We start from the raw sequence: 11297 nt of genomic DNA on the forward strand, positions 1-11297 counted from the left end.
TTCAAGAATCTTGATAAATATCATATTTTGAAATCTCTAACACATATTTTAAGATTCTTTTGAAGTCCTGTGGTGGCGCAGTGGATTTGACCTTAGGTTGGTAATACGGGACCCAGAGATCGAATCACGCTGCAGGAACGCAATGAAGGGCCGACGCAGGGACCTTAGTAGTCAAGAAGCGTCGTTAATTCTTAAATAATAATAATAAAGATTCTTTTGAAGATTCATTTTGAAGATTCTTTCATATTCTTAGAATCTTATTTTTTCAAAAGTCCACAATCCTTCAACTTAATTTAAGGTTTAACAGTATTAAGCCGGAAAATTCTAGGATTTTTATCAAGTTTCAAATTTGCACACTTTTTAAGCTTATATTTTCAGATTTCGGTAGCTAAATGCTCAAAATTTTAAGAACCCCAGGAATAGCAGTTCAGTAGATCTTCAACTTACCTTAACAGTTTAACAACATAAGGACTTATCATTTAAAATTTTTTAAGAAGTTTCATATTTTTCACTTGTAAGACTTTTGTTTTTCAGATTTTGATTACTAAATCTATCACATTTTAAAAACTTATGATTTTTTCAAATGCCAGAATTATTCTACTTAATTTCATTTTGACAACACAAAGCCAGCAAATTCCAGGAATAGTAACGTCAGTTATATTTTCAAACTTTTTATGAGTTTGAATTTCCAGATTTGGCAATAAATAATTCCGATTTCAAGGATTGAAATTCGAAACTCCTCAACTTACCTAGACAATTTGAAAACATATTTTCCACCTTTCCACAACACACCTTTCCATTTCAAGATTTTCAACTTATTTTACATTTCACCCTTCTTAAACATTCTTTATGTTGATTTTGATTATTAAACTGGAGATTTCAATAATCTAACTTTTTCCAAAAGTGCAAAGTTCTTCGACTTAGTTTCACAGTTTGACAACACAGAGGCAAAAAATGATGAAATTTCAGGAATTATAACGAATTTCAAATTTTCACATTTTGATACCAAACTTTTTTTGTCTCAAAACTCTTAACTTTACTTGGCTAAGAGCTTCACATTTTGAATATCAATAATTAAAATAAAATAAACAAATTTTCGAATTACCTTTGCGATTTTAAAACATAGAGCCATCTAATTTCAAAACCTTAAATAATCTCACACTTCTCTCTCCTTTGAATTTTATTTTGATTTTAATTCTTAATACTTAACTTGTTCTTAATTAATTTTTAATACATAACTTATAATTTTTCTACTTAATTTCATAGTTTGGCAACACACTGGCAATTCTGAATGACTTATAATTTCCAGATTTGGTAAAAGATAATTTTGAGATTTTGAAAACAAAACTACTCCCATTTCAAGAATCTCTACTTATTATTATTCTCATAGTTTTGGGGTTTTCATTTGAAGTTTCTTGAAGTAAACCCTTCCAGCTTAAAGAAGCTCAAGCCTTTTAATATTTTTAGGGTTTTGATACTTGTCATGGTCACAAAACCTAAACACTTCACAAAATTCAACTTTTTTACAGAGTTGCATGCTTCGAATTACAGACTTCATTGTCTTTTCAGAGCCTGATTTGATTAAACAATCGACATTTAAATCTTTGCATTTAGAAAATCCCTAAATTTTCTGACTAAATTGAACACTTTAATAACAATTTCATTCAACATTTTCCTCGACCATATTTCAAATAAAAAATTCCGTGATAATAATCTGTAAGTAAGAAGTGAGTGTACTCAATAAGAAACAAAAATTAAAAAATGATAATTGTATTCATTAAAGCTACTACTGCTACTAAAAACTCACCACAACACCGAGCCACCTGAGGCCAACTGAGCTACAAACGCTTCTCCTCCACGCCAATCTCTTTACACCCCCCGGAAGTTCTCATTTCCCTTGAATTTTTCCTACCGACATACTATCATCCAAACAAAGGATGACCTACTTTCCGTGTTTAGCCCTAAGCGGTTGACCGAAAAAAAGGAAAATATTTGGTAATCTGTCATCTTTCATCCCCAGAACGTGCCCCAGCCATCTCAATCTTTTTCTCGTTTTAGCCGTAAAAAGTGGGACTGAGCCACACTTTTCGTAGCCTTAGCGCTTAACATGAATTTTAACACATATTCTATCGCTCTAAATTATTAAAACCTGTAAAAGTTAATTCGTTTTACTCAAATTTTTACCTAGGATGCTCAAATCATTAGTATAATCTAGATCCAGAAAACTGTTTCTTTCCTATTTGATTTCATGTTCTCCCCTTGTCTTACCTGTGCTCCTTAAGACAACTTCCATCAAAATGATCCATATAAATGAGGATTTAACCCAACCCTACATAACTCCTGATTTAATACAAAACCAGCTACTAATTTCATTTCCCACCTTAACCAGAGCAATGTTGTTGTCCTATATTGCATTTATCACTTTCATATATTTGTCTGGTATACCATTTAATCTGGTTAATCATGTATTTGTCTGGATAAGACCTTCGCTAAAGCTATTCTATCAGCTAAATTGAACGCTTTTTTATTAAACAGTTGGTGGTAACAAACTGTAAGTAAGAAGCAGCCCCGCTGAATAGCAACCGAAACTCTAAAAAACGGAATTTGGTTACTAATAAATATATCAAAAGAACCGACTTAATATGCTGATTCAAGATATGTGAATTTCATTAAGTTTAGTCTCACCCATCAAATGCCATGACCTTGAAATAATTTGCCTGATTTTCACAAAATAGGCAAACACCCCCCCCCCTAAAAGCCATGAAATCTTAATGAAAATCACACCATCAGATTCAGCGTATCAGAAAAACCTGCAGTAAAAGTTTTAAGATCCTATCTGCAAATGCGGAATTTTGTATTCTTTGTCGGAAAAAAGATCACAAATGCTTTTTTTCTTTTTTTCTAGGGGTGATTCTATCGACCCAGGGGAAAGATATTTAAGTTACAAAATCTGTCTAATGTTTATGTATAGTACTTGTTATTGGAAAGTATGCATACATTTTTCTGATGGGGGGGAGCAAATTTTCTGCTTGTGGGATTTTCTAGGGGTATAATTTTACATGTCGGAGGGAATTATCTTGGGGTTGAATTTTTCAAGAGAAATCTTACACTGGGGAAAGTCACCAGAATTCCTATGCTTAATTGTTCTTATGACTTACTTTCTCTTTGCCGAGTTAATTTTATGCTTACAGATGTTAAGGGTAATTGTCCGGGATAAATTTTTACCTCCGATCACTTTTTATAATTCTTAAAAAGGTAAATAAAATTTTCAATTTCCAATTAAACGAGCCATCTCCAGAGTCTATATGACCAACCCTTACTTAAAACCTTATATATACTTTGGGCATAGCTTAACTTGCCCCTGGGCTTTGGGGGGATGTGTCGATCCTGGAGTTTTGTTATTTGATCTTTTAACTAATATGAACTAAATAGATATCTCAAAATTTTGACTGGATGCATTTTGGAAAAAGGGCCTTGAAGGTGGGGGGCTAGTTGCCCACCAATCTCTTTAGACTCTTGTGAAAGGCTCTAAAAATTTTAATTTACAATCGAATAAACCCCATCTGAAGCTTATAAGATCATCCCAGATTCTGGGGTGGGGGCTCTTTAATCCCGGGAGTTTTTTATATATTATCTTTGGTTTATTTTGAATAAATGGCTATTTAGAAACTATATTGGACGGATTTGGGGAAAAGAAGGTGGGGAGGAATTGGGGGTTAATCACCATCAAATAAGTCACCTTAGTCACCTTAAAAGGGGAATTAGAACTTCCAATTTATAATAATTTGAGTCCCGTCCAAAGTATATACGACCTCTTCTTCCATAAAAACCTTATATGCCACCGTGGCATAGGTTACAACCCTTCCCCTTGCTCGGGGGGGGGGGGGGTTGTCGACAACAAAACTTTTGTTATCTTATCGTTGGTCGATTTCAAACAAATTGACTATCAAAAAAAAAATTCTTTCGATGCAATTGGGGAAAAGCAGGTGTTTATGTCAGAGGGGATAGATGCCCTCCGTTAAATTTTGACTCACAAAAGAGTAACTAGAGGTTTCAATTTCTAATCAAATGAGCTACCTACGAAACGGCCAAAGTTTGCATACAAACCTTATACGCCTCTGGGGCATAACTTAAAACACCCCCCCCCTCCCGGGCTCCGGGGGTTAGTGTCGACCCTGAAGTTGTTGCTGTCGGATGTTTGAACTATAAAACAGATTTAACTATTTTGAAAAGAGGGCTATCTCAAAATTTGTATTGGGTGCATCCAGGAAAAAAGGGGGCTGAGTGGGGGGGGGGGCTAGTTGCGCTTGGATCCCTTTTAACTCTTTAAAAGGGAATTATGAATTTCAATTTCCATAGCCATACATGGCCCAGAACATAACTTACAGCGCCTGCCCCAAAGCCGAAGGGGGTTTTGTCGATACAGGAGTTTTTTTATCTGACCTTTGAACTATTTTTAACAAAATGGCCCTCTCAAAATTTTTATCAGATGGGTATGAGGAAAATAGGGCCTGGGAGGGTGGGGGGTGGCTAGTTGCCCTTGGATATCTTTTGACTCTTGAAAAGTGTACTAGAACTTTTAATATCCAATTAAATGAGCCCTCTTTGAAGTTTATACGGGTACCCCTTTCATAAGGACCATGTATGCACCCAGGGCATAAGTTAAAACGCCTGCCCCAGGGCCATGGGGGGTTGTGTCGAAACCTGAGTTTTTTTTATCTGACCTTTGAACTATTTATACAAAATTGCTATCTCAAAACTTTATCGGATGCATTTGGGGAAAAAGGGGCATGAGGGAAGGGGTTAGTGCCCTCCAGTCTCTTTTGACTCTCAAAAATTGAACTAGAAATTTCAATTTCCAATCAAATGAGCCTTCTCCAAAGTTTATATGAGCATCCCTTCCATAAGAACCATAAATGCGCCCAGAGCATAAATTAGAACGCCTGTTGCCGGGTTCTGATAGGTTGCATCTAGACAGAAGTTTTTCTTATCTGACCTTTGAACTATTTTGAACAAATAGTTCTATGGGATTGTATATATAATGGGGATTGCATTGACACTGAAGGTTTTTTCGTATAATTTTTGAACTATTTGTAAAAATATGACTATCTCAAATTTTAATCGGATAGTTTTCGGGGGAAAGGGAGGGGGATGAGCTAGTTGAACTCTTATCTGTTTTTACTCTTAAAAAGTGAACTAGAACTTTCAATTTCAAATCAAATGAGCCCTCTCTGAAGCTTATAGGAGTAACCCTTCCATATACCCCCAGGGCAAAATTTACAACACCTGCCTCCGGACCCTGGGGGGGGGTTGATTTGACACCAGAGTATTTGTTATATGATATTTCAACTATTTTTAAAAGAAGAGCTACCTCAAATTTTATCAGGTGCATTTGGGAAAAAAGGGTGTGGGGGAACTAGTTGCCCTCCGATAACCTTTACTCTTAAAAAGTGCACTAGAACTTTCAATTTCCAATCGAATGATCCCACTCCGAAGCTTATGTGACGGCCCCTTCCATATGAAGTTCCTTTGTAAAAATAAATTATATATAAGAAATCAAAATCAACGCTATAGCATTGCCTATAGTAAAGGCCATGCAACTCCCATGTTTTATTATTTATTTATTATTTTTTCCCAAAGGCACTTCATATGGAAGGGGTCGTCGCATAAGCTTTGGAAGGGGCTCATTCGATTGGAAATAGTTCTAGTTCCCGTTTTAAGAGTCAAAAGTGATCAGAGGGGAACTAGGGCACCCCCCTCCCTCACGCCTTTTTTCTCCAAATGCATTTGATGAAAATTTTTAGATAGAGACTTTGTTAAAAATAGTTCAAAGATCATATAACAGACAATGTGGTGTCAACACAAGCCCCCAGGGGCAGGCGCTGTAAGTATATTCCGGGATCATATATGGTTCTTATGAAAGTGATACTCGTATAAACTTCAGAGAGGGCTCATTTGATTGAACTTATGGGTTACTTTTAAGAGTCAAAAGAGATTGGAGTGCAACTAGCCCCCTTCCCCCGCCCTCCGCGACTTTTTCCTCAAACACACCCGATAAGGAATTTGAGATAGCCATTTTTTTAAAATAGTTCAAAGATCACATAATGAAAACTCCGAGGTCAACACAACCCCCCAGGGCCAACGGACAGGCATTGTTAGTTATGCCCTGGGGGCATATATGGTTCCTATTGAAGGGATATTCGTATAAACTTCAGAGAGGGTTCACTTGATTGGAAATTGAAACCTATAGTTCACTTTTTAAGATTCAAAAGGATTGAAGGGTAACTAGGCCTCCCCTCCACGTCCTTTGTCCTCGAACCTATCCGATAAGAACTTTGAGATAGCCATTTTGTTAAGAGTTCAAAGATAATGTAGCTAAAATTCCAGGATTGAAACAACCCCCCGGGGCCTGGGGAAAGGCGTTGTTAGTTATGCCCTGGGACATAACTAAGTTGTGTCCCAGTAATAGCTACGACATGATTCTTATGGAAGGGATGCTCGTATAAGCTTCAGAGAGGGCTCATTTGATTGAAAATTGAAAGTTCTAGTCATTTTCATAGAGTCAACAGACATTAGAGGACAATTATCCACCCCCCACGCCCCCTTTTCTCCTCATGCATCCGATAAAAATTTTGAAATAGCTTTTTTGTCAAAAATAAATAAAAGGTAAGATAACCCAACCCCTAGGGGCATATACGGTTCTTATGAAAGGGATGCTCGTTTAAACTTCAGAAAGGGCTCAGTTGATTGGAAATTGAAAGTTTTAGTTTACCTTTTAAGAGTCAAAAGAGATCCGAGGGCAACTAGCCCCGCCTCTACCTTTTTTCCCCAGCCCAACTTTTAAGAATTTTGATATGGCCATTTTGTAAAAACAGTTCAAAGGTCAGATAAGAGCAACTCCAGTGTCTATACAACCCCTTAGGGCCCGGGAAATCATAGAACCATATATGATTCTTATGGAAGGGATGCTGTTATAAACTTCAACGAGGGCTCATTTGATTGGAAATTGAAAGTTCTAATTCACTTTTTAATATTCAAAAGAGATCGGATGACAAATAATTCCCCCCGCGCACTTCTTTCCCCAAACCCATCTGGTACAAATTTTGATAACCATTTTTAAAAATAGTTCAAAATTGGACAACAAAAATTCCAGTGTCGACACAAGCCCGCAGGGCCCGGGGAAAAGCGGTGTAAGTTGTGTTATGGGGGCGTATATGGTTTCTATGAAAGGGATGCGCGTATAAACTTTAGATAGGGCTCATTTGATTGGAAACTTAAAGTTCTAGTTCACTTTTTAAGAGTCAACAGAGATCCATGGGCAACTAGCCCTCCCCCCAGCCTTTCTTCCCCAAACCCATCCAACAAAATTTTTAAGAGAGCCATTTTGTTAAGAATAGTTAAAAGTTCTGATAAGAAAAATTCCTGTGTCGACGCCACCTCCTAGGGCCCTGGGATAGGCGTTGTAAGTTGTGATCTGAGGGGCATCCATAGTACTTATGGAAGGAATGCTCACATAAACTTCGGAAAGGGCTCATTTTATCGGAAATTTCAATTTTTTACTTCACTTATTAAGAATCGAAAGAAATCGGAGGGTAACTAGCACTCCCACCCTCCACGCCCTATTTTCCTCAAACCCATCCATAAAAAACTTTGAGATAGCCATTTTGTGAAAACATAATTCAAAGATCAGATAACAAAAAGTCTGGTGTCGACACAACCCGCAAGGGCTCGGGGAGAGGCGTTGTAAGTTATGTCCTGGGGGTATATATGGTTACTATGGAAAGGAAGCTTGTATAAAGTTCAGAGAGGGCTCATTTGATTGGAAATTGAAAGTTCTAGTTCACTATTTAAGAGTCAAAGGAGATCCGATGGCAACTAGCCCCCCTCCGTCCTTTTTTCCCAAACACATCTGATAAAATAATTTAGATAGCTATTTTTTTTAAATAGTTGGAAGGTCAGATAGAAAAAAACTCCGGTGTCGATACAACCCTCCCCCCCCTCGGCCTGGGCTTTGTAAATTGTACCCTAGGGACATTTGAGATCCTTATAGAAGGGATGCTCGTATAGACTTCAGACAGGGCTAATTTGAATAGAGATTGAAAGTTCTAGTTCACTTTTTAAGAGACAAAAGAGATCGGAGAGTAACTAGTCCCCTAGGTCCCTTTTTCCAAAAACGCGTCCGACACAAATTATGAGATAGCCATTTTGTTGAAATTAGTTCAAAGATAATAGAAGAAATTCCAGGGATAAAACAGCCCCTCCCCCCAATTCCGGGGGTAAGTATTGTCAAATGTGCCCTGGGGCATATATCGTTTTTATGGCACTTGGTATTAACCAAGTGACATATAGCAATCGCCAATTCTGTCGGTCTGTCTGCCTGTCGGTCTGTCTGTCGGTCGGTCTGTCGGTCCCGGTTTTGCTACTTTAGGCACTTCCAGGTAAGCTAGGACGATGAAATTTGGTAAGCCTATCAGGGACCGGACCATATTAAATTAGAAATAGTCGTTTTCCCGATTTGACAATCTGGGGGGGGGGGGAGTGAGGGTCGGTTAATTCAGAAAAAATAGAAAAAATGAAGTATTTTTAACTTATTTGCGGGATCTTAATGAAATTTCATGTTTGGAATTATATTGTGTCTCAGAGCTCTTATTTTAAATCCCAACCGGATCTGATGACATTGGGGGAATTGGAGGGGGGGAAACCTAAAATCTTGGAAAACACTTAGAGTGGAAGGATCGGGATGAAACTTGATGGGAAAAATAAGCGCAAGTCCCAGATACATGATTGACATAATCGGAACTGATTCGCTCTCTTTGGGGTAGTTGGGGGGGGATAATTCTTAAAAATTAGAAAAAATTAGGTATTTTCAACTTACGAACGGGTAATCGGATCTCAATGAAATTTGATGTTTAGAAGGATATCGTGTCTTAGAGCTCTTATGTTAAATCCCGACCGGATCTGGTTACGGGGGCGGGGAGTTGGGAGGGGGAAACCTAAAACTTGGAAAACACTTATAGCGGAGGGATTGGGATGAAACTTGGTGGGAAAAATAAGCACAAGTCCTAGATACATAAATGACATAACCGGAACGGATCTTCTCTGTTTTGGGGAGTTGGGGGGGGGGCTAGGGTTAATTCTGAAAAAATAGAAAAATGAGGTATTTGTAACTTACGAAGGAGTGATCGGACCTCAATGAAATTTGGAAGGATATCGTGTCTCAGAGCTCTTATTTTAAATCCCAACTGGATCTGGTGACATTGGGGGGAATTGAGGGGGGAGGCATAGAATCTTGGAAAACGCTTAGAGTGGAGGGATCGGGATGAAACTTGGTGGGAAAAATAAGCACAAGTCCTAGATACGTGATTGACATAGCCGCAACGGATCCGTTCGCTTTGGGGGAGTTGAGGAGGGTTAATTCTGCACAAATTAGAAAAATGAGGTATTTTTAACTTACGAAGGAGTGATCGGATCTTAATGAAATTTGAAGTTTGGAAGTATATCGTGTCTCATAGCTCTTATTTTTAATCCTGACTGGATCCGGTGACACTGGGGGGAATTGAGGGGGGGACCTAAAATTTTGAAAACGCTTAGAGTGGAGGGATCGGGGTGAAACTTGGTGGGAAAAATAAGCACAAGTCCTAGATACGTGATCGACATAACCAGGACGGATCTGCTCTCTTTGGGGGAGTGGGGGCGAGGGTTAATTCTGAAAGATTAGAAAAATGAGGTATTTTTAACTTACGAGTTAAGAAGGAAACATGTTTGAGAAGGAAGCATGATAAGAATACAATATGCATAACAATTGTAGCAAACAGATTTTGCATGGAACTCCCTATATTTTACCCCCCCCCCCCCTAATGTGTAAATATACAGTCGAAATTATATATTTCCCCTCTATTCTCCCAATGCGTCTCTCTTGTTTCATACCTTGTACTTATTAATTGAATTAACTGTTTAAAAGAAGAACCGGAAAACAAGTGATGGGTGACAGAATGCATTGGTTTTATATAATTTGGACTATATATTTTCTTTTTAGGGGAAGGTGGGTTGGCGGTAAAGTGTAGGGGGAATCCATGCAAAAGGTGTTAGCTACAGCTATTGTGCGTATTATGAAATGTTTAAAAACATGTTTTCTTCTCTAGGCTTATACCCCTAAGCTGTAACTATTGCTGACGAAATTGGAATTCCCTAAGAAGCAAAGTCCTGCGGATGTAACTGTTCCAGTCATCTATGCAGTCAGCACAGTAAAGGGAAAATATTTTTACACTGTGACAGTCATCAATGATGATTTTACATTCATGAACTTAGCTATTGACGTTTAATTAGTTCCCATGTCCTTTGGGCACAGACAACGCGGACCCCAGTTATTGCTCACCTGTTTCAAAGGCCGCCTTTTCAAATGCGCAATTTAAATACGTATCTAAAACGTTTTCCATGAATTTGATGAGCAGGTCATTCAAAGAATCTATGTCAAAAGATGAGGGTAAAATTGTAACTGAAATGTATGAAAAAATTCCTACCTATAAAGAACGGTATCGATAATTCAAAAGGGCAAGGTAATCATTTTTGATATTATTGTAAAGTCGGGTGTTGAATATTTCGATAGCCTTGCAGACTCAAAGGACTTCAGGTACATAAACAGGCTCTTGGTTCGTTTTTTAGGGGGGGGGTGATTAACTTAAAAAACAACGAAAATTGGTTCTATTAGTCTGTGGCCTTTTGAAAGAAAATTACTGGTACTTATGTGTTATACCTAACACACTCAAGAAGTGTAGTTACGTTAATCATAATGAAATACACCAAAACATGATGTAAATATAATACTTTAGTTTATACAATAGTATAATTCGGGATATATATTTGCAAATTAGGGGGGGAGAGAATATGTCTCAGAAATGGGTTAAAAACCTAACCTTACCCCCACCCCCTGCCTATAATACCCCAAATTTCACGTCTTCCAAAATTTCTGGTTTCCCCCTCCAACTCCTCCCAATGTCACAGGATCTGGTCGGAATTTAAAATTAGAACTTTAAAGCACAACTTTAAAGAACTATAGGCGATGGGCCTAAAACTTGAAAAAACCTAAAACTTGAAAAACACTTAGACTGGAGGGATCGGGATGAAACTTGGTGGAAAAAATAATCACGAGTCCTAGATACATGATTGACATAACCGGAACGAATCCGCTCTCTTTGGGGTAGTTGGGGGAGGGGTTAATTCTGAAAAATTAGAAAAAATGAGGTATTTTTAACTTACGAACGGGTTATCGAATCTCAATGAAATTTGATATTTAGAAA

The sequence above is a fragment of the Artemia franciscana genome, chromosome 1 (genome assembly GCF_032884065.1).
Source record: "Artemia franciscana chromosome 1, ASM3288406v1, whole genome shotgun sequence".
Taxonomy (NCBI): domain Eukaryota; kingdom Metazoa; phylum Arthropoda; class Branchiopoda; order Anostraca; family Artemiidae; genus Artemia; species Artemia franciscana.